The following is a 25,680-nucleotide window of genomic DNA, read 5'->3' as shown; positions in this document are numbered from 1 at the left end:
TTAAAACTGGGGAATGCAATCTTCAATCTGAGAATCAATCCAATTTAAATTCAGTAGTTATCAAATGTTTTCACTGCCATAATCATAGCTGCCACTAAAGCAGAAGATCATATTGACATAAGTAAGTTCATACAACAGATATTTATGCTGAAAAATCTCCAACTCTCTCAAAGTTCAAGCATTACTTGGACATTGTAATTTTCAGCAGGAAGAATTAAATAAATCTTCTATTAATGGCATGATAAAGTAGCAACTGTGAGGATTGATTAAAGAGAGTTCAAGAGTTAGTTATGTAAGCTAATTCAGTGAGTGACAACGAACTAGTGCAATAACAAAGTTTTATCATGACACACAACTACTTATAACAAGACAGATGATAAGAATATTAGGCCTTCTTTGAGGTTTAATTATTCCATAAAAAATAAAAAGAACTAGTTACTAATTAGGCCTATTATTATTGGCTGAATATATGTCCAATAAGATTATAAGAAATGTACTAGGCATACTAAGTGATTATTATATATATTGCCTAGTGTTCTAAGGGAAGAGATATAAAAAAAAAAGTTGATTATAAACAAGAGATGCAAGAGAGTAACTTTAATAAAAAGAGAAAATCGTATACAAAGTAATAACAGGATATGCAAACTCCAACAAACAGTTATAAGAATTCAATATTTAGGTTTTCTCTAAGTGGATAAAAATTGAAAACAGCAGCTAAAAAATTCATCTTTTTTTTTCCAAATAAATTTCATTAAAGTTACAGTTGAGAACTCTAAGTATTGATTTAATCCTGCATAAGACTCCCCATTTCGTATATAACAGTCAACATGACTAGAGTGCAAATATTTAATCAAATATACTTTGTACTTTTCACACTTGTGTTTATTTAGACATCACATGAACAAAGACAGCCAGAAATTTATAGAACATACCAGCAACATGAAAATAATGGGTTCAGCGAGGTTTTCCTGCTTTTCAAGTTTTTCAAGTTTTGACCCATCACCTCTCCGTGAGACCGAGCCATCCACGACCCTCTGCAAGCTCGAGCCCTCCAACCCCGTCCATAGCCCTATTCGTGAGTTGCATTTGGAGTCTTGATCAAGGTCCTAAAATATGCAAACATAGAAAAACAGTATATTCATGCACAATTTTCAATAGAAATGAAAGAATATATATTGTACAATTTTCAATAGAAAGGAAGGTCCAGAAATTTTCAATATATATTGTAAAAGCCTTAGATATGCAAGTCATATTTGATAGTCACCATGAACATCATATGTAGACCACAATTCAACAAAACAGGTAGAAGTAAAGTTTAAAATTATAAAAATCTGACAAAAAACTTACCAAATCTTCTGCATAGACCCCCACAATAGCATATGGTACTCTTGCTGGGTTTAACATAGGGCCCAATATATTAAATACAGTTTTTACTTTCAGCTTTTTCCTGACTGAGTGGACAACCTTCATTGCTGGATGATATGTTGGAGGCATCATAAATCCAATGCCTACTTCTTTCACACAGCTTGAAACTCCCTGTTATCAGGAGATAAATTGACCATATGATAATTAGTTCAGTTACACTCTTACAAGATGAGAAGCTGTTGCTGACAAAGACATTGACAAATTTGAAATTGGTATAGCATCTTATTAATCTACCAGCTTATTCATCTAAAACATAAATTTACAGTACCAACCTCAAGTTCTAGGTCGATAACTATCCCCAACTCTTCTAATACATCAGCACTTCCACATCGGCCTCTATCTCATCTAGCCTCCTCTTTCATTAGATTTAATTCACAAATCAATCAATACAGAAATAAATCAAAACATATACCCATCATAATCAAATATTGTTCAATATTGTACATTATTAAAAATATGTCTTAAACACATCATTTATTCCCCTAAAAAGACTATACTTATCTGGATAAAATTATATAAAGCCCAAACAATCTCTTTAAGCTTCACTGGCATAGTTAGAATATTTGAAATATATATGAGATACTCCAATAAATTATTCTATATACTTTCCTTCATAATGGCTAGGTGCCTCAATTTAACATTAAGGAGCAACAAAATAAAAATTAAGATTCATATCATCTTTAGGAATAAAATGTTTAAAAATATTATCTAAAAAATTCCTCTTCAAAGAATCAACTATTTAGGTCATTCCATAATATATACTTCCAAATTTAAAACTGAAATAAAAAAAAAAAGGCCTAGAGATCAATAAGCAACAACTACATTAGCCTATAGAAGAATCATTCACTAAATTTCACAATCTTAGTCCATTGAGGCATTTTCACACACACTTGGTTTGCATCACAAAAAAGGAAAGAAAAATATAAAAATAAACACAAAATCCATAATCCAAAATCCAAAAGGAAAGAAAATACAGCTGGGTGCATCAATCCTCTGGAAACTTCCATAACTAAAATTGGTCAGATTGCAGAGAAGGTACAAAATTTGTAGGCACTGAAGCCATCAACCACATGACAGCCTTTAAAGAGAGACATATATATATATATAGATAGATAGATAGAGAAAGAGAGAGAGAAGAAGAAGAAGAAGCATGACTCACTTAAATTTGTGCTATTCCCATCAATCAGAAATACAAGTTTTATCAATTATTATTTCTTAAGATACAGTAGCAAGTTTGGGAGGTACTAAGATATTTCCCTTGGCATATTGATGTTGATAATTAATATGAAAGTTGTCGACTTCACCAGCAGATGTCATGATTAAAGTACAAATTTTCATACTTTATTCATAATTTTTTTCATATACTGCATAAGGTCATTTACCATTTATGAGAAATTCCCTTTTCTTATTGCTTCAAAACAAAACAAATATGTGCATGCATGAACAGAGAGGTATGCATTAAAATATGGCGTTGACAACTAGAATAAACAAACTTGCATGTATAAACAGCTACTCCACATGCCCATTCGGTATTCCGCAAGTAACATGACTGAAGAATTGTGTTTTTAATGGTTAATGGGCACAGATCGTTATCAATAAAAGGAGAAACAACCGTAAATTTGCATCAAATCTTCTAATGTCCTTGTCAGGAACAGGGCACTCAATCACACCCTGAAGAGAGAGAGAAATGCATCATCACTTATTAAAGTGCAATAAAACCCGAAGTGTAGAAGCATTAAACTTGATCTCTGTAATATATTGATCAATATCAAATAGCCAAACCTTAGATCAAAACAGAATATCCAAATAGCAAAGAAAAAACCAGCGTACCAAGAATATTTCCACTTTTATTGAAGAAAACCATATGGAATTGAGCAACATCTTGGACAAGTGCATCCTCATCCTGGGACTGCACCTTGTACATGATAGCACCTCTTTTGCTACAAAGAGCAAAAGAAATATGCAAAGATCAAAATCCGTATATAATTGCATTTATTTTGTCTTCCATATCTCCTACATGCTATCACAATAAATGGTAATCTTCTTAATCTATGGGAAAATCAAAAGATTGTAAAACCATCAAAAAAAGAAGAAAAAAAAATACATATAGAAGCAAAATCACCTCTGTACTAGTATTATTGTATTACATATTGCCATAATTGTAAGGAACCGTATAACATCAGGAGAACCACTTGCAACAGCATTGAGCAACCTTGCATCTTTTTATCATAAAACAAAACTAATCAGAAAATAAAGTTAAATTATAATCCAAAAGAGTCCTATAACTGTCAATGATATCAAATCAATGACAGAAATAAATTAGCCAATCACCAAGCCCATTTAAAACAAATAGTACATTTTCTTTATTATTTGTCTTTGAACCTACATATTAACACATGAGCAATTGAACTATGACCATAACCACATAGCCCGACATTCACAGGTCTTAAACAAATCATTCAGAGGGCCTGTTTGACATGGCTTTGAAACCTTGCCAGAGCCTAAATGTTACTTTTTTAAGTGTGTTTGGATGAATTTTGTTCCTTTTTTTTTTTGTTGAGGAGTGCTTGGATGAATTTTCAAGAGTGTTTTATGAATTTTAAAACTCTATGAGGAAGTAAATGTCCATTAACTTCTTCATAAAGATCTTTTGAATAAAAAAGGGAAGTTGTTTTCAGTTTTAATTTTTTTTTTTTTTAAAAAAAAACTTAGATTGCATATTTTATCCTTGGTCTAATTAATAAAATTAACTTAAATATAATAAAATATTTGTTGTGATTTAAAAAAAAATTAAAATAGATTATCCAAACCATAATTGAAAAAAAAAAAACTTGGCCTTTTACTTCTCTTCTTCTACTATATAAAAGTAAAAGCAAAAGATATGTCAAACGAGCACACTATATACAATAATATACAATCTCCATTACTTTTGCTTCATGCCATATGCCAAATACAAGGGCATTCAGGCATGGGATGCCACAATGGATAATACCTCTCTAATTCACCAAGAATTGTTTCATCACTATTACTTTCTACAGTAACAATACTGAACATCAAGACCAAGAATCTTTGCAGCAGAATGAACCGCTAGGGCATATACACAAGGGAATTATCCCCAAAATACATTTTTGATGTAAGGTCAACTTAACACAGATTTACAACCCCAAATTAAATTAATAACTACTTAAGTTTAACAGAATTATTTGTTCAGAAAAACACCATACCTTTTAAGGCATCTCCTGTCTCATTTCCATAGAAAATGCCACTAATACAGCACCTTCTAAAGATCATCTTATTTTCTGTTAGAGTACCAGTTTTGTCAGTCAAAATGTACACAACCTGGCCCAAGTCCTCGCTGATTGCTGTACTGCCACATATTATATAAACCTCATATGCATATATTCAAAAAAAAAAAAAATGGGGGGAAAAGCATTGACAATTACTACGATACCAATTACACTCACTTTGTTGCATGGGCTGGAGTAATAGTCTCATGGTCAACCATTTTATCATCCCAATCAATAAACTTTGCATACAAGCTCTTCACAAGGTCAAGGGACACCTGCCAAAGATATAACAACTTACACTAGAGACTATCAACCGCTTTCAAACAGAGAAATTCTAACTTTTGTTAACGAAAGCATTGTTGTGTCTTTTATTCTTATAATAATTTATGAACCACAGTTTCTCACACATTTTTATACAGAAGGATACCTTAATTGATATGGGGATCATGATAGAACAAAGTAGCTCAAAACGAAGAGGAATGACCAACAGTTCATACCATGGACCTTCCTCGGGATACTCGACATACCATTGCTGCAAATGGTATAAATGAACACTAAAGTCAAACACTGAAAGTAAAAGGATATACTGAAAAGGAAAAAGCATGGGGGGAGAAATTCTACTCAACAATCAACATTACGTATGTCATTCCTTCGTTTTTTTTTTTGAAGTAATGGTGTGCAGAATTAGAGATATAATACCACAGTTAAGTCATTAAAAAGAAAAGGAAAAAAAAAAAAGACTTGCCTTCCTTGCTTCCGTATCCTTCCATACATTACCAGCTACACCAAGAACCATAACGAAGACAATTTGAAAAACAAATATAGCTCCAATGAACTTGTCGATCATAGCATCCATAGCTGTAAGCTTTGGTTCAGGTATGCCCTTACTCATACCCAACTTGGTTTCATTGCCTGATAAAAATAAGAATAATTCACTATGTAAACTCGTTGAGATAACATTAAGATACACGTATATTATGATATTCTAACATTACAGCATCAATCCTCTGGAAACTTCCATAACTAAAATTGGTCAGATTGCAGAGAAGGTACAAAATTTGTAGGCACTGAAGCCATCAACCACATGACAGCCTTTAAAGAGAGACATATATATATATGTAACGCCCTGGGTAACCAAGACTGTTACACTGTGTGTTTGAAATAGTGCAAGACTTGCTAATCAAGTCATTTAGTTCAAAATGTGTACCTAATGACTCAAGCAGATTGGGTTTCAAAGAAACTCGGTTATAAACGATTAAATTTTATTAAAAGCAGATGTTTAGTACATGGGATCCCAAGTCAGGGTTTAAATAACGTGAATACAAGATTCTTAATTACAAGTAAGTAACCGAGCCACTCTAATGGCAAAATACATGTTTTAGGTTCCCGTTCCTGTAAAAATCCTCGACTGTGGTGGCCGAGCAGCTAACAATGTACACCTCGCCCCCAGAGCTCTCCAACCCATGGTCAACTTGTCTTACCTGCACCATGTAGCACCCATGAGCCAAAGCCCAGCAAGAAAACATAATATCATTACATAACAGTATTAACAGCTAGCAGTTCACAAAGCATAGTCCAATAACCACGAAATACTATTCAGTACCATCAGGCCATAAAATTCATTCAAGCAACACACTGACCAAAAACCATTAATCCAGCTCCAGACACTCATTAAGTCACATACATTAATCCACAATAAACACATATCAAGTAATAACTAGGGTTAATGCTCGCAGGCTGCACCCTCTGTTTAACTCACTGCCTTTGGCTCGCTTAGGCCAGCTATAGTGACATGCCCACTGACTCTGGCCAGCTTAACCGAGCTCAGTGCATAATAAGCTGTCCTCGGATACCAGTGTCCGAGCCGCGCCCTACGCGCAAGTGTGGATTTTGGCACCCTTAGGCCGCTACCACATGTCCCCGTGGCATAATACCACCTTATGACATTCATATCATTATAGGGAGCTCTTAGTCCCAACATATCCACATCATATAACAACACATTCAAATATAGGGACACTTAGTCCCATCCTATCCACATACACAGGTGCAGTTTTCTTACCTTGATTCCAAGTGCTTTAATTAGAGAGGACGACCCCCGAGCACAATCCATTCCTGAGCCCTAGCTTATCACCTAGTCACAACCAAGATAATGGATTCCATTAATACTCCAATATAGGTTTCCAGTGACAAAACTAACCCCCGGGATTCCAAATTCCACCAAGCACGGTGGTGAAACCAAACCTGAGCACACTAGACCACTCCCCCATACTTAAAACCCTCAAAATCTCAAGTGTGCAACCAAGGGCTGCGGCCCCCAAAGCCTAGCCGCGACCCTTCCTCAAAACAGAGCCTACTCCCTCACTGAACCACACATGCGCCGCGGCCCTTGCCTTGGGCGCCGCGGTGCGCCCCCTTAACCGAGCCCCCTTAGCTTCCTTGCATGCTAGGGCCGCAGCGCTCTAGAACAGAGCCACGGCCCTCCCCTCTGAACCCAAATTTTACACCATTTCAAAGCTCAAAACCTTACCTTAAACCATCCCAACACTTCCCAACTCTTAACCAATTAGTTCCCAACTTCTTTAGCATGATCTAAACCACCTAACTCCCAAGAAAACACAGCCTAACACACTCCAATCTCTTCTTTTCAATTTCTGAAACCCAAGTGCTAAAACACACACAAACCAGCCATCAAACTCAATGAAAAAACTCTAAACCAGGAGTAGAGACTCACCTTTGCTGTAGAATCACTTCACCAAGCTATAGCCAAGCTAGGTCCCCAAGTTCCCTTCTTTAATTCTGCCTTAAAACACAAAAGCTAACTTTGTTTCAACACTTAACCAAAACCAGAATCCTAACCACAGAGAAGAGAATTAAAGGCTTACCTTATCCCTGTTTTAGTGCTTGATTAATCCCTGAGCTAGACCTTCAATTCCTCACCTCAAATCTCAGAATTCCAGCTTGTTTCTCCCTTAAGTTTTCTGTGTTTTTTTTTCTCTCCTTAGTTTCTCTTGAACGTGTAAGTGAGCTGGGACAAAATGCTTAGTCGGTTTGTATTTTTCTTCTAAAAGCTTCCTTATGTTTAACTTACCCGTTAAGTTAATCCCGAGGCTCGGGGTGCCGGAACCGTCCCCGAGGCCAAAATGGTAAAATTCCCCAATATTCCCGCCTAGACATCCTAACCTCAAATATATCTCCATATATTTATTTTCATGACCCGATAGTCCAAATCGCTACCCGCTATCTAAAAGTACCCCCGACTTATCCAAAGTCGTATCTTAAGCCCCGTTGTGACTTTTCCCGCTACCTACTCCCTAGGATCGCCTCGTGCCGATAGTTACAAATGCACACACCTGTACACGCATATATATATTTATCAATCTACCCACATAATAATGTGGTCTCAACAATTTATCACACACATTCACATTTATGCCCTGACGGGCCAAGATTACCATTATGCCCTTACTAGCCAAATAGGGCCTGCATACTTATTCAATACCCATTTCACGCTTTCTTACCATTAATTCTCTTAACCTCCAACTATGCCCTCCCGGCACACTAATCAAGGCCCCTAAGCCTTATTAGTAATTTTTGGTCGTTACAATATATATATATAGATAGATAGATAGAGAAAGAGAGAGAGAAGAAGAAGAAGAAGAAGCATGACTCACTATCTATATGACATATAAAGGCTGGGTGTTGCTTATTGCACCAAACTTGGTCAGCTACTTGTCAAGGATTTTATATTTACCTCAACATAGCACATTCCTTGCGGATCAGATGTCCTAATCAAAACCAGATCACATGGCACTTCATCATTCTCTCGGAGCCATACTATATTACCCACATGAATATCCTGTGCTTAAACCTACAAGTGAATACGACCAGTCAGTTTGTCACAATAAAAGTAATGCAACCAAAGAGGAGTAAAGAAAAGAAATGTCTATACATGTTTCTTTATGTCCTGCCTCATAACCCAAACTTCTTTCTCATTCGCTTTCTTGTCTGAAAGAAATTTGTGGTAATCATCCCATGCCTCTTTTGTTGCAGAGACAGCAAAAATGAAAATAAGTGGACCCCATGTACTGGCAGGATTTACTGGAGTAATAAGAGACCATAACTGAAGGCATGCTATTAGCAGAAAGTACTGGTTTATGAAGCAGCTGAAAACATATTATTTGTTAGTGATAAGCAGTACAAAAGAAAATAAGAATGTTTGTAGCAAAGTTATCACATAGAAGTACATGTAATTATCTGAAACAACTAGAGACATTAAGGCCAAGTATTAATCTCATTTCAGATAATATACTCGATTCTCCTTTGCTCTGCTTCTTCATTACATTTACCTAATATTTAGCCTATGTGCTTATAGTATATATACAGAGAGGAGGGGCAGACGGAGAAGGAAGCCGATTTGCAGATTATTGAGGGACACTCTAAGAGAAAAATTTGTATTATATGTAAGGAAAATTGGACTGAAGAAAATTACATAGAAAAAATCATACCACGCTTCAAAACAAGATGTTCACATCCATCTCAATTCACTATGACCAGTTAATTCAGTACAAGACACAAAGAAAGAAGAGAGCTGACAGAACCTGTTGGAGGAGTCCCTTCCTGCGCCGTTGCTAGTCAGAGAGAGCGAGCCGAGAGCCTGTTGGAGAAGTCGCCGTCGGTGGGTTCTCTGCTTCCTCCGCTGCTCGGCTTTCCGGACTGTCCATTGCCGAGAAATATGGAGAGAGAGTGTGAGAGCAGAGGTCGGGGGAGGCCGGAGGTAGAGGGAAACAGAAAATCAAACAACCCATTAGATTTATTCCCAAATTAAGCTCGATTAGCATAAAAAACCAATGACCCAGATCAATAACACCTAAAACTATATATCCTTACCCAACGAATGGAACCCTACTGACAGAGAGATAAAGAAAGACGAGAGAGAGATGGAGGAGATATGAGGGATGGAGGCTGAGATTTGAGGGATGGAGGAGATGTGAGCTCAGATTTGAAACAGGGATGATGAAACCGAAGATAAAGTTCAGACTTTGCTTAGCCGAAGAAGAAAATGGTGAGTCCGAAATTGATGTGATTTTTTCTGAAAAAAAATGTATGAGTGGCGGGCTCCCAAAATATTACCGCCTTTTTATTTTGCTACATACATAACATTTACCATAACTCTTTTTCATTTCTATTATATTGATGTGTTATGGAAATAGGTATTTGGTGTAGTGCATGTGTGCATGGACCATTCACACGTGGTACAAGTTTCCCAATAATTTCAAACATGCACATTTTCACATAAAATCATAAAAGAATAATGCTAATTCTACCTGTTAACTCTTCATGGTTACAAAGTAAAAACCATATATTTGAACAATAGCCATACATTTGAACGTAAAAATGCATTTGCATGCAACATGCATACGTGGGAGCGTTCTTAAAATTTAACGTTTTAAAACGATAATTCCTACATGCTTATTTCTTGCCTTTTCAAATAAAATTCAGCAACCTAATTCCACTACCATTATTTGCTTCTATAAATCCCAAAGTTTGATTAAACCATTTAATTCATTATATTTACTTTATAAAATAATTTATTTAGATTTTTCCTAATTTATCTTATTATTTTAAATAGCATAGAAAATAACAAAATTTGTAGTCATTTAGACATACTTAATAAATTTCTTGTTCCTTTAGAAAATAACTTTTCTAAATATATATATAAAAAATACATGTTTAAATGTGAAAATTTATATTTTAAAGTGTGGGAAAAATATATTTTCACTTATATTATTTAGGTGTCTGACTCGTTAATTTTAAATAAAATAATTTTTTTTAGCTTAATAACTCAAAGTTTTAGCAATTATTTATTTTGTTTAAAAATCATAAGTGAATTTAAACCAAAATATTTTCTCATTTGAATAATAAAAAAAAACTGCACCTAAATAATAATGTGAAAAATTCATATTTACATTTTAAAAATATCACTTTTACGTATACATAACTTAGGGTATAATTTATTTGATGCACGAACATCATTTGTCCAATTTAAAAGACCTTTCGTATTTTTAATCAAAAATTCCAGCAACTATTAATTCATTCAAAATCACAAACTTGGATTAAAAACCGTATTTTTTCCTTCATAAAATATTCACAAAAATCTGCATGTGTTAATTTGATAAAAACACTATTTATATGTGAAATAAAAATGTTTTTTTGTTTACATAAACTCATATATCATTTTGAGGCATTACTTGAGCATATCAAACATTGTTTCATCATTATACTCACAATTATATATATATATATATAAAACAAGTAATATTAACATGAAATTCACTTTTAAATCATGCTTAAACAATTACTCAAACCAAAACCTTCATGTATCATCAAATCATCATTTATAAGAGACTTAAGACAAATTCCCAATTAGCCAAATAACCTAGCATATTTCTAATGAGTGTAGGTGACATCAAACAAAATAAAACACAACAAACATGCATCAATACCCTATAGGTCGAAACACTCATCAACATCTCATATTTTCTTTTTTGCATTTTACAAGAACATGAATGAAAACATCACAAACCCTAAGCATACCCCTAGGCCGAATCACACATAGGGTTCAACAACAAAATATATCACAAAATTTTCATGCATTTTAAGAAACGAAAACATTAGGTCTATGACAAGAGCACACAACAAGATCATGATTTCTAAGGCATGCCTTAGCCGAAAACACATATGCCCAAAGCAAAACCAACCTTCCAAGTCATGCAAACAAGAATCCTTAGCATGTTTTTATGAATAGAAAAATAAATATAATCATGAAGAACAATCGAAATGCATAGAAATACACCATAGACAAATCCCCAACATATCAAACCCATACACAAGTGTTATCCCTAAAATCAGAAGTGAATGACATGGCAGGCATTAATTACACGTGGCTGACACCTGGCAGAATCTGTGTTCGACTATCGACCAGGAAGACGTCCAGTATCATGCGATGGGTTTATTCATACGACCAGCCTGGTCGTACGCACATTATACACGGAGGAAATCTTAGGCAGTTATGATGGAATCCGAAATTATCTCCCATGATTTCCTGAATATCCGATTATTTAGAAAAGAATATCTGTAACAAATCAATGTAAATCTTCCCTGAGCTTATAAATAGAAGAAGAGGGCTCAGGGAGGCGGGGCCTTTTCTTTTGAGCAAAAAAGATCATTTGAGATTAGAGAGAGATTACACGAGAATAATTGTATTTTGTTCTTCAAAGGTTAGTGAAACTCATTGAACCCCAGTTCTTTGATCACCCCTTTGAATCTTATTTCAATAACAATTCAAGTGGACGTAGGTTATTACCAGATCCTGGGGCCGAACCACTATAAAATCTTGTGTCTTTATTATTTTCTTCATCACATTCTTTTCAACGTATTCATCCACGTCAAGCGTATTGTGACTCCGTGTCAGTTGGCCAAAATCTGGGTCAACATCCTGGTGCTTTCATTGAGAGCTTGATATAGCATCGTTGAGAAAGCCAATGGCGAAAACTACCAGGAAAACTGGACAGGCGGCCGGCGCTGCACCATCTAACCCGCCTCCTCCTCCCCCTCCAAATGTGGCTGAGGATGAGCCACATTTGGATTTCGATGAGGAAGAAATGGACGATGCGACGTTGAAGAGTACCCTAGGGGCACTGCATGAAGAGATGGCCAATCTGAGTGCCAGCGAGGAAGGTGCTGCCGAAATCTTGCCGCGGCAGCAGCAGGAAATTGAGCGGCAGTGCTTGGAGCTGAGTGAGAGGCAGGCGGAGATGGACCGCCGTCAAAGGGAGGCCATGTCAGCCCTCGATGCAGCCCTACAGTTGGCTAGGAATCAGGCTGCACTTGCCTTGCAGCTTGATCAACCCGCGGATGGGCCACCCCAGAGGGGTCCCAATCCTAGCCCGCCTATCCAAACCTCGAGCCCCCAAAGGCCCGAGCACCCGACTGTGCCTCAGGAAGATCTCCCACCAAGGGATACTGAAGCACAGCCTATCTCACAGGCTGGTCGCGGCAATCCCCTGCAGCAGAGGCAGAATAGGACCGGGCAGCAGCCTCGTAGTCCTAGACGCCATAGGGGCGATGAGCCAAACCTTCCGAACAGAGGACAGCATCCTCCTGGTAACAGGAGGAACTCAGAGTTAGGCTCTGCGATCCGAGGCCCCCCACGGCATGATAATGCACGGGGACCTAACGACCAATGTAGACCACCCTCTAATGCTCGGGAGGTTCCAGCCCGAGAGGGCAATCGAGGGAACAGTCGATCCTACCAAAGCCAATCAAGATTCAGAGATGGCCATGGTTATAATGAGGCCGACTCAGGCAGAGGGAATGCCGGTCGGAGAAATGAAGAAAGAGGTGGAGGCAGGAGCCAGCTACCTCAAGATGATCAGCCCGACAGACGGGACGCTGGGGGGCAGCCCAGACAAAATAACATCTTCAACCGGCTCGGAGCTAGCGAGTAGCGGAGGAGAGATGAGGATTTGAGAGATGTACTCAACGATCTCCGCGAGCGGCACGGCGAGTACGTCCCCCCAACAGCAGAGGCCCCGGCGATTCCTAGAGCCATGCAGGCCCAGATAGATGCCCTCAACCAGGCAGTGCAGCAGCTAGTCGGGGGAAGAACATCTTATATCGACCATGATAGGAGAAAAGGTACTCTTTTCATCCAAAGGATAGCCATGGCGGAAACTCCTAGCAAGTTTAAGATGCCTACGCTTCCAAACTTTGATGGTTATGGTGACCCGGTATCTCATGTCAACAAGTTTGAGATACAAATGGACATTCAGAAAGTGTCTGAAGACACTCGGTGCAGGATCTTCCCTGCAACACTTTCTGACGCTGCACAGGAGTGGTTTTTTAAATTCCCTCCTGCAAGTATAATTTCCTGGGAAATGTTCGTTAAAGATTTTTACGGGCAGTTCTATGCGGGTCGCGTGCACCCTACTGAGGAAAATCAGCTGGTTGAGATACGCCAGCAAAATGGAGAATCGCTGAATGACTATGTTCAGCGTTTTATGCGAGCAGCCGCCGAAGCAAAAATGGTGGGTGATGAAGGAAAAATGATGGCCATAATGGCAGGAGTTAAGCGCCGTACCCTTCTCTGGGAGAGCCTCAGAAAGCATGGGGTTATAACTACCCAGGAATTCTTTAATCAAGTTGATCGCTACATCAAGCTCGAAGACGCCATCGCCAACGAAGGAAAGCCCCCAAGCAAAGATAAGGAGACGGCTGAGCCCGCCAAAGCCGCCAATGGGTCCAAGCCCAATGGCAATGGCAAAGGCAACGGGAACGGCAACGGCAATGGCAAGAATGGTGGAAAACGGCCACACAACGAGCCTTCCACCTCTGACAACAAAAGGACCAAGGGTAATCGTTATAAACCTCGGTTCACTAACTATACTGCCCTTATTGAGTCTCGGGGAGAGGTATATCAGGCCACGAGTTCCAGTGTGCCTTACAAGAAGCCTGCCCCCATTCGAAAAGATATTTCAAGGAGAGACACTACCAAGTTCTGTCGTTATCACAACGACTACGGACATGACACCAATGAATGCAACCAATTGAAGGATGAGATCGAGTTCCTTATCAGACAAGGACACTTGAGAAGATATGTACGGGCATCGGGAAATTCCCAACGAGAAGCTCCAGGTGCCAACGAGCAAGCGCCCACACACCAACGCTCGCCACCTTTGCAGCCTGATCCCGTAGCCGGCACCCTATTAACCATCTGCGAAGGCCCGCACCTCGCGGGAAACAGCGGCAAGGCCAGGGAATGATATGCTCGGACCTTGTGCCACGACCAGGACATCGAGATGATGGCTGTGGAGGACCACGTGCCGAAAAAGGCTCGATCAGAAGAGGGCGAGATAACCTTCTCTGATAGTGATGCCCAGCATGTCTGGTTCCCACACTCTGATCCGCTGATTGTGGACATCCAAATGGCCAATATGATGGTGAAGAGAGTGCTAATCGATACAGGAAGTTCAATGAACATCCTGTACGAGTCTTCTCTGGAAGGCATGAAGTTGTCCGTTAAGGACTTGGAGCCTTGCAACCAAACAATATACGGCTTCTCTGGCGAGGGACTCACCCCCGCAGGGTCAATCAGACTTCCAGTGACAGCAGGTACAGCACTTGCTACTAGGACATTACTCGCTACTTTCATAGTGGTCGATTGTCCTTCGGCGTACAATGTCGTCATTGGAAGACCCATACTGGTTGACCTACAGGCCATCACCTCTATGGGGCACTTAACCATGAAATTCCCAACAGACGCAGGGGTAGGACGCGTGTTGGGAAACCAGAGGGAGGCTAGGGAGTGCTACAATGCCTCGGTCATGAAGGCAAAGAAGGGAACATCAAAAAGCACTCCCTCTGAAAGGTTGCAGATGGCAATTGATACACAAGCCCAATCCAGTGAAGGAGTCACCAAATAGGGTGTTGCCCAAAGTGAGGATAGAGATTTGGATCCTCACTTTGGGGATTTTGAGGAAAATGTTGGACTCGTTGAGGACCTGGAAGAGGTCCAACTTGACGAAAAGGACCCGACCAGAGTCGTGAAGGTCGGGAAAAACTTAGAACCCACTACGAAACATGCACTGGTGGAATTTTTGTGGAAAAACCAGGAAGTCCTTGCCTGGTCGCACAAAGACATGGCTGGGATAGATCCTGCAGTCATAAGCCATGTCCTGAATATAGACAAGAGTTTTCCGCCCTTGCAACAGAAAAGAAGGCTTCTCGATAAGGATAGGTCGAGAGCCTTAAAAGAAGAAGTTGAGTGACTAAAAGAGAATGGATTCATCAGGGTGGCGTTTTATCCATCGTGGGTCTCTAATCCAGTACTGGTTCCCAAGCCTAACGGCAAGTGGCGAACTTGTGTGGATTTTACAGACCTCAATAAAGCCTTCCCGAAGGATTGTTTCCCACTCCCAAGGATCGACCAGTTGGTCGATGCTACTGCAGAACACGATATCCTCTCTTTCATGGATGGATATTCGGGCTACAATCAGATCAGCATGCATCCCCCTGACGACGATCACACCAGCTTTCAGACCGATACGGGATTATACTGTTATAAAGTAATGCCCTTTGGACTGAAAAATGCAGGTGCGACTTACCAGCGACTAGTTAACCACATGTTTAAAGAGTTGATCGGCGTAAACATGGAGGTGTACGTGGACGACATGTTGGTAAAGTCGAAAAAGGCAGAAGGACATGTGAAGGAATTGCAAGAGTGTTTCAATGTATTGAACAAGTACCAGATGAAACTAAATCCTCTCAAATGTTCCTTCGGAGTTGGATCAGGGAAGTTTTTGGGGTTTATTGTTAATTCAAGAGGAATTGAGGCCAACCCCAACAAGATAAAAGCCCTGATCGATATGAAATCGCCAGAAAAGATCAATGATGTACAAAGTTTGACTGGGAGAATTGCGGACCTAGGTAGATTTATTTCCAAATCAACGGACAAGTGTGTACCTTTCTTCAATCTACATAGGGGAAACAAGAAATTTGAATGGACAGTAGACTGTGAGCAAGCTTTTCAGGCCTTGAAAGCCCATATGGCACAGCCTCCCATTTTATCTAAGCCAATCGAAGGAGAAACTTTGTTCATTTACCTGGCGATCACTGAAGTTGCTGCTAGTGCGGTACTAGTACGAGAGGAAGAAGGCGTACAAAAAGCGGTTTACTATGTAAGCAAGAGGCTAATCGGAGCAGAACTGAGGTATCCACCCATCGAGAGGTTAGCATACTGTTTAATCCTGGCCTCCAGGAAGCTACGTCCTTACTTCCAAGCCCATCCTATCACAGTTTTAACCGACCAGCCCCTTCGGCAAGTCCTCCAGAAACCAGACGCGGCTGGGTGTCTATTAAAATGGGCAGTCGAACTAGGGCAGTTCAACATTACATATTCCCCGCGAGCAGAAGTAAAGGGACAAGTCTTGGCCGATCTCATTGCAGAGTATACCGAACTCCCAGACGATGAGCAATGCGAAAAACCTAATACGCCTGAGCCTCATGATGAAGCACCCTCGTGGAAGTTGTTTACGGATGGGTCGTCAAACGAATCTCACGTGGGAGCATGGGTGATATTGATAACGCTGGAAGGGCATTGATTTCACTGTGCCATTAGGTTTGACTTCGTAGCCTCGAACAACGAAGCAGAATACGAGGCCCTCCTTGCTGGATTACGATTGGCAAAAGACATGGATATAAAAGTGCTCAATATTTAAAGCGATTCACAGCTGCTGGTGAATCAAGTTCTAGGGGAATATCAAGCACGGGGTCTCAAAATGGGAGCCTACCTAAATAAAACTAGAGATCTATTGGCATAGTTCCAAAAGTATACCCTCCAGCAGATACCTCGAGACCAGAATTCGAATGCAGATGCCTTAGCTAAACTCGCAAGCGCGAAAGATGCTGACACTTTGAATATTGTGTCAGTAGAAAGATTGAGCGAGCCAAGCATACGAACAGATGTGACTAGCATGGAAATCCGGATGGAAGATACATGGATGGCGCCATACTTGGAGTATCTGACCAGCGGTACACTGCCGACAGATAGGAACAAAGCCAGAACTCTTCAAAGGCAGGCCGCGAGATATATACTGGTCGATGGTGTTTTATACTAAAGGGGATATTCCATTCCACTACTCAGATGTATTACGCCCAAGAAAGCTAATGAACTGATGAAGGAAGTACATGAAGGCTTTTGCGAAGATCATGCTGGGGGGCAAAGTTTGGCGAAAAAAATCCTGAGGCAGTGTTATTTCTGGCTAACTATGAACGAAGACTCTGCGAAGTACGTGCGGAAGTGCGATAAGTGTCAAAGATTTTCCAAAATCCCACGAGCAGCTCCAAATGAATTAAAACAGATGCAGAGTCCTTGGCCTTTTGCAGTATGGGGAATAGACTTGATTGGATCCCTACCAATGGAGAAAGGTGGAGTGAAGTATGCAGTCAGTTGACTACTTCACCAAATGGGCCGAAGCTGAACCACTCGCTACCATAACGACCAAGAAAGTTCTTGAATTTGTCATCAAGAACATTGTTTTTCGATATGGTTTACCTCAAAAAATCGTCTCAGACAACGACCCCTAATTTGACAGTGATCTGTTCACCGACTTCTGCGAAAGACACGGGATTATCAAAAGCTTTTCTTCAGTTGCTCATCCACAAGCGAACGGGCAGGTCGAAGCAGTGAATAAAATGCTTAAGGACACCCAGAAGAAAAGACTTGAAGATGCTAAAGGAGCGTGGCTAGAACAGTTACCTGAAGTCCTATGGTCGTATAGAACTTCTCACCGAACAACGACAGGTCATACTCCGTTTTCCTTAACATACGGATATGAAGCCATGTTGCCAGTCGAGTTAGATCCGCCCTCACATCGAAGAATTACATACGACCAGGATCAGAACAACCAATTGATGATGGAGTCCCTAGACTCAATAGAAGAAAAACGAGAAAAAGCCCAACTCCGAGTAGCTGCGTACCAGCAAAAAGCCGCCCGGTACTTTAATTCAAAAGTAAAAGAAAGAAAATTCAATGTCGTAGATCTAGTGCTACGACGAGTTTTCTTGAATACCGGTGACCCCATTGCTGGAGTACTCGGACCAAACTGGGAAGGATCGTACCAGATCGAAGAAGTCCTTCACCCGGGCACCTACAAACTTGCACGTTTGAATGGAGATCTTGTTCCACGCTACTGGAATGGATAACACCTGCGCAAGTACTACTAATGAACAATCCTTCTTAAAGGACTGGCTTGTATTAATTCATACTTTTTACATGTTTTGAAAAAGGGTTAGCCATGTTGTATGGCTAATCGCTTATAAATGTAAGATCTTTCTTAAGATCCCTTGTACAGACATGTTTAGTCCATTTTAATACGAGATTATAAGGGACTTTGCACAGCCAGTCATTCTTGCCAACCTTTGTAAATTTATTTTTACAAGTATTTGTTCATTACGTGTGTTGTTTTGCTGTATTACAAGTGTTGAATTTTACAACGAGCAGTAATGTTCGAACAGATCATGGTCAGGGCAAGTGACCAAGGACCTAAAGCTCCTCGATCACTTGGGGGGCATATAAGGTACATCGATAGCAAAGCGTACCATAAGGTATGTAAACACATCAACAAAATGAGTGAAAGCATGCTACGGTACTTAGAGCATTTTTCAAAATTTATGTTTTGAAAAATCAAACCAAAGTACTATGCTAAGTTCGGTCATGCGAACAGGTATTATAATAAAAGAAACATTATAATATCAGTAAAGCAATCATTTACACCGTGAGCATTAGTGCTTGGATGTAAATATGTAATTAAAAGGAAAAACCTTTTACACCACGAGCAGTACTGCTCGGATGTAATCGTTCAAGTGTAAGTAAAAAGCTGCCCTCGCAGCAATAAAAAATAAATCGTCTTTACAAGTAGGCCCGTGGGCCATAAAAACTGTGGAAGATAAAAAGAGAATTACTGGGGAGCAGGAGGGTCTTCTGGACGAGGAGCGCTCTTATCAGCCGGAGGATCAGCCTTAGCATCAGCAGTGGGGGTCTTGGCCTTAGCTCTCTCCTCTGCCTCCAGCCGAGCAGTGCACTGTGCCATCAGCGTCCTTTGCCACTTCTCGGAGAGGTAGTTAATTTTGGCCCCCCGGTTGTATTTCCAGAAGTCGTAGAAACTGAGGAAGGTGGCTTCCTTGTACTCCAAATTTCAAGCCCCGTCCTCCTCGAGCTCCTGAATGCGCCCTTCAAGCTTCTGAACGCACCCCTCAAGTTCCTGCACCCGTCCCTCGAGCCTCTTTGTCTCCTCCCTTCTGCCAGTCAGGTCAAGTATGGCCTGCTTACACTCTTGGGTGTTGAGTATAGCACTTTCCCTCCATTTATTCTGCTCCTCGTTGGCTTTCTTCAAGGCCCCTTGACTCTCCTGAAGCTCCTGGGTGAGAGTGGCTTGGTCCTCGCACAGTTGCTCGTTCAGCTTGGACAGCTCCTTGTTCTCCACAAGCAGCTTATTATTATCCTCGAGCAGCTTAGTGTTATCAGCCTCAAGCGCTTGCTTGGCCTGGGCCAGCCTGGAGTCAAAATTCTATTCTCGGGAGACCAGTGCCCCAGCACGGCGCCAGCTAGCAGTTAAAGACAGTAGCCCCTGAAGAAAAAATGAGAAGGTCAGGGAAAGAAGTACAATATAAACCATGAAGTAGCAAAAGATGACTCACACTGGCTATCTCATTCAACCCTTTGTTGATGATTTGGTCGACGTCCATAGTGGCAGTGTCATTGATGGCGGTCTGGCTGCGTCTATGCTTCGAGAGCCGATATATTCTCTCCCTGGCCATGCCAACTATGTGGCTGGACAGGGAGCCTTCGCACAAGTGGTCCAAAGTCTCTTTTTCTGCGGCCTTTGAGGAGGGCTGTGGATTGACGGGCGTGGGGGTCGTCTGCTCGGAGGGGGGCGGAGGTGGTAAGTCCTCCTTGGAAGGGGCTGTGGCAGGAGCATCTTCTGTCTGGGCCTTCTTTGAAGGGGTCTTGGTACTTTCCCCTCAAGCCCTTTTACTGTCCTTCTTCGGGACAGAAGAGTCAGCGGTAGCTTGGTAATGGTCAAAGAAGTCCCCGGAGTCCATGCCTGCACAAAGAGAAACAATTCAAACGATGAGATAAAAGGGTCGCGGGAAAACAGAGATTAGAGTAGAAGGATAACAAAAGTAAGGTACCCGAGCTACACCTACTGGTTGTAACATTATCTACTGAACTACCTAGTTCCTGGAAGAAATCTGAATTTAAAGAAGGGGCATTCATAAAGTTGCCATCCCCATCAAATAGATGGGAAGGAATTGGCAGATTATTCAAAAACAAGAATGATGTACCGTTTACATCCGACGATTCGTCAGATGGTTCGGTAGGCTCAGTAGCCTTTTGTTTCCCCTTGCCCTTGGGGACCGATGATTCCGTTGCTCGGTGGGGATCGACAGGTTCCCTGATTGTAACCCCAGTTGGCCTCCTCCGAGGAGGGGGTGCCTGAGATTACTGCTCGGTTACCCTCTCAGGTTCCACATCAGCATGGACACCACCTGCCACAGGTTCGTTTGTCGCAGGTTGGGAGCCCCAAAGGCCAGCCAACCTAAGGTTAGCCTCATTAATTAAGTTCTTGACACTCTTAGCAGCATTTGACATACTGGCTAAGAGTGCTGCCCTCGACTCCATTCCTAGAGTGGGGGTCGGGCGTAACCATGGACCTGGAACACATCAGAATAGCGAAGTATTATGACAAGAAAGAATTAAAGTACAGAAACTCTGGCTCAAGGATTATTATGTTTTTTTACCTCCTCGAGTGAAGGCCAGATTATCCACGGCAATGTCGGGCGTAAGGAAGTACTCTTGATGGTACTTCCCCACGTTGGAGATATGAGTGGTGTCGGACAGAAAGGTGCGTCCGGTCTCCTAGTGGCAGAAATGAAAGAACCCCGTACCATCCTAGTTGGGGTTGGACTTGAGGTCGAACAGAAAATTGACCTCATGAGGAGAAGGAGCCATTTCTTGAGCTTGTAGAGGATATAGAGCGAGATCAGCATCCTATACCCATTTGGGGTGATTTGAAAATGGGCCACCCCTTGAAAGAACGAATGAAGAGGCAGGGTGGCACCCGCCTCGATATGGTACCTCGACTAGGTGCTATAAGCCCCCCCTGGCAGGTTGGCTCGCTGGTCGATGGAAGGTCTGACCAGGGTCACCCCCGTCAGATTGTATTTGTTTAAATAGTTGGCGATCATACGAATTGTCACTGAACTTGGGGAAACGACGTGCCACTCGACAGCTGGCTGGTCGGCATGACGAGGACGGGCACGCCTCTGAACTTCGGTTTCAGGAGGGAATTCACCTTGACCACTGGTCGAGGGGGCATCAGCAGAAGGCTGACTGGGAGAGTTAAGGTTGCGTCTTTTTCTAGCTTTGGTTTTTGTTCTGGCCATTTTCTGATTGGGAATTGGTGGAGGATTTGGATTAGGACGTGAAAAGGAGATTTCTGGAATCAGTGTGTATGGATTCTCTTCGCCTTCAAGTAGTTGGGCCAAGAGTTCGTCTTCAATAGGTCTTTCTCCCCCCCAAGGGTCTTGCATATGAACTACAAACAGACAATGGAGGAGATAAGACATAATCCGCGAAGTAGTGTGGAAGATTGGGATAACGTTGCTCGTGCCTAAATAACCAGCAACATCCTAATCCTACGCTAAATTCAACGTGGGTAGTTTGAAAGACGGATAAAAACAAAAAGGAAAGTAAACTGTTTTCTGAAAAGAGAACTTTTTTGACTCCTGAGGGGCGGGAAAAAATTTCAGTTTTTTCACCTTGCTTAAAGGTTGAATCTTTCATCAACCTAACGTCCCAAACCAGAGATCCTAACTATCAAACTATAGTCTTAACCTATACAAAGCATAAAAACGCACTTTTACCAAGCAATAGGCAGTTTATACCAATAAACCCTTAAAACCTTACTCAAGAACACATAAGTCGCAGAGCATAAAAATGGCATGCATGGCGTAATAGAGAGCTTAAAGAATGGATTTCTTACATGGGCAAAGATGGAGATTTGGAAGAAGATGAAAACTCGAACCGGAAGACCTTCGTCTAAATGTCAGACTGGTTTTCGAAGCTCTGAACTCTGTAACAAGTTCTTGAAAATATTGGAAAAGATGGTGAGTAAAAATTTCTTAAAGGGGAAGAAAAGCCTACTTATAGGGATCGAAGGGATAGCCAAAAGGCAATAATCATCACTTCCCACTTTCAAAACATGGGGAAGTGTATAAGCTGTCAAATTTCCTTTTTGGAAACTGAAAAGGCTTGATTAGACATAATTATGTCACAGTTTTTGAAAATGCACGGGAATTCTGACAGACATCATGGGGATGTGAACGGTTGTTCCTTTAAGTTTCTTTATTGTTGGTCGCACTAAACAAACTTGGGGGGCAAATGTTATCCCTAAAATCAGAAGTGAATGACATGGCAGGCATTAATTACACGTGGCTGACACCTGGCAGAATCTGTGTTCGACTATCGACCAGGAAGACGTCCAGTATCATGCGATCGGTTTATTCATACGACCAGCCTGGTCATACGCACATTATACGCGGAGGAAATCTTAGGTAGTTATGATGGAATCCGAAATTATCTCCCATGATTTCCTGAATATCCGATTATTTAGGAAAGAATATCTGTAACAAATCAATGTAAATCTTCCCTGAGCTTATAAATAGAAGAAGAGGGCTCAGGGAGGCGGGGCCTTTTCTTTTGAGCAAAAAAGATCATTTGAGATTAGAGAGAGATTACACGAGAATAATTGTATTTTGTTCTTCAAAGGTTAGTGAAACTCATTGAACCCCAGTTCTTTGATCACCCCTTTGAATCTTATTTCAATAACAATTCAAGTGGGCGTAGGTTATTACCAGATCCTGGGGCCGAACAACTATAAAATCTTGTCTCTTTATTATTTTCGTCATCACATTCTTTTCAACGTATTCATCCACGTCAAGTGTATTATGACTCCGTGTCAGTTGGCCAAAATCTGGGTCAACAACAAGATTAACAAAATCCACCATAGAAATAGAAAAAGGCTAGGATTTTCTATTACCTCCTTGATAGTGTTCAACAACTCAAAACTAAAACCTCATCTTGATACACCTAGAGTTTTCGAAACCCATAACAAGAAAAGAGAAAATACTCTTAGCATCAAGAAGATGAGAATATAGATTAGAGGATTTAAACCACTTAAAGATCAAGAACACCAACCTAGTTTTTCAAAATCCACCTTCTTCTTTTTCTTCTTTCTATCTTTCTTTCTTTCTTCTTTCCTCTCCTTCTCTCTCTAGCTCCGCAAGCTCTCTCTCTCTCTCTCTCTCTATCTCTCTCTCTCTCTCTCTCTCTCTCTCTCTCTCTTTCTCTCTCTATGGCCAACGGTCACACAAGAGCATAATGACTCTCTTCTTTTCTTTCTTTCCTTTTTATCTAACCTGGAGAAATAACTAGCCTAATGGGAAATGGGTAAGTTTCCTCTTTTTTCTTTATTTGTTTTTTTATTTGATTGCCTTAATAAGAAGAAAATAATGAATATGAAAAATATGAAAACCATCTTCCTTCCCATTTTATCTATAGTCATCAATTTAAATTATTAAATTTCCAAATAAAATAGGAAAATATATCCCCCCTTTCCCACTATGTCCACACGTCTATCTCCTTTCTCCTCTTCTTTTATTTTATTTTTAATGCTTTTAATTAAATAAATAAATCAAATAAAAGGAAATAATGCGTAGGAAATCTATTGCATGTTCACCATGCAACCATGCACATGCACACACCCAAGTGCTAAGGTGCATCACTACCTGTTGACTGATGATTTAGCCAACGACACGGAGTCACTAAAACGATAAAGATTTATAAGCTAAATGCAAGAACTAAACAACCCAAGGATTTATAGTGGCTTGGCCCTAGATCTTGGTAATAACCTACTTCCACTTAGTGTTTTTATTGATGTATTATGAAACCTGCGATCAACATACTAGACTTCATTGAGTTTCACAAGTTCCAAAAAAGGATACAAAAGTCGTGTATATAATGCACTAGTTCTTTCTAAATACAAATTATTGTCGTCCCCTTGAATGAATCTCTTTGAGTCCTATTTATAGGCTCAAGGACATATAGGCCGATGGGCCTTGTCTTCCCTTTGTTACAAGCATATCTGAATAATAACAGATTTCACAATCTTTACATAAAAATAGGGTCAAATATCTTAGAAATATTTGACTTATAACTATATTTGAACTCTGGCTTCATTACTACGACCAGACCTAGTCGCATATGCCAGCACATCTTCTACTGTATTGTTCAGAATCTTTCTTGAATCCATCGAGAAACTTCTATCTCTGGTCGTTGGTCGACCTGAATGTAATCAATACATAGTCACGTGCAACCCACGCGTACATTGATTTTTCCACGTTAGCAAGTAAGTATTTTTCAGGGTAAACATTTGCCCCCCAAGTTTATTTTTATGCGATCAGTATTTAATAAACTTACTCGACCAACAATCCATCTGACCTGTCACATTTGTCAGTACTTTTTTGAAAAAGTAAGTAATTATGACTTTTACAGTTTCCCAGAAATGTTTTGACGATTATTACAATTCTCCACACATCGAAACCCTACTCCCATCATTATCTTTTATTACTGCCCCGAGTAGTATAAATATAATCCCCCTTTACCATTTTCATTTCTTTACCCGAACCTCCTCTCTCATCAAAAACTCAAAAAAACCTTCAAGAAACTGAGAGTCTTTAGTGTAATTCGAGACGTCTTCGAGCAACTCTGAGCCATACTTTCGTGATTTCTCCTACAATTGATACTCCAAGTAAGTTTTTGAATCCATCCTCTTAATTTTGTAGAAATTTTTGTATATTCTGGTCTTGATTCACGATTTTCCGTAACTAGGTTTCTACTATTCTTGAGAAATTTCTTGGGTAACCGGGTTTAGGCTAACATACATAGAATAAGTATGCTAGAATAGAGATTTTAGGCAATCTAAAATACTATACAATGCCTAAAAAGCAACGTGGGGGTATAGGTATACCGATTTCGGGCCCAAAATTGAACTGAAAATTCGATTTTTCCCGCCTGTTTTCGGAGTTGAAAAGTTTTTCTGAAAAAACTTTTCACATTCACATTCACTTTTTATCAGCATGAAGCTGGTCGTATAAAAGCTTAACTTTTATACATGAGCAACTTTATCCTTGGTTTTCTTTTTCTTTTATCTATTGGTCATAGGTTCTCACTTCCCCCGTTGCTTGTCCCAGATATTCATGCATGATCCATGGGGAGGTGAGAGACCAATAGACGATGATCTTCTCGCTTTCCTGTTCGAGGATCAAGAACAATCTTCTTTGCCAT

The 25,680-nt window shown here is 40.3% G+C and overlaps 1 pseudogene; it reads right to left on the bottom strand.

Moving 5' to 3' along the window:
- On the bottom strand, positions 1 to 25,680 carry LOC133806462 (phospholipid-transporting ATPase 2-like; annotated as a pseudogene).

This window comes from Humulus lupulus, chromosome X, assembly GCF_963169125.1.
Source record: "Humulus lupulus chromosome X, drHumLupu1.1, whole genome shotgun sequence".
Classification (NCBI taxonomy): Eukaryota; Viridiplantae; Streptophyta; class Magnoliopsida; order Rosales; family Cannabaceae; genus Humulus; species Humulus lupulus.
This window is presented reverse-complemented; position numbering and strand designations above follow the sequence as displayed.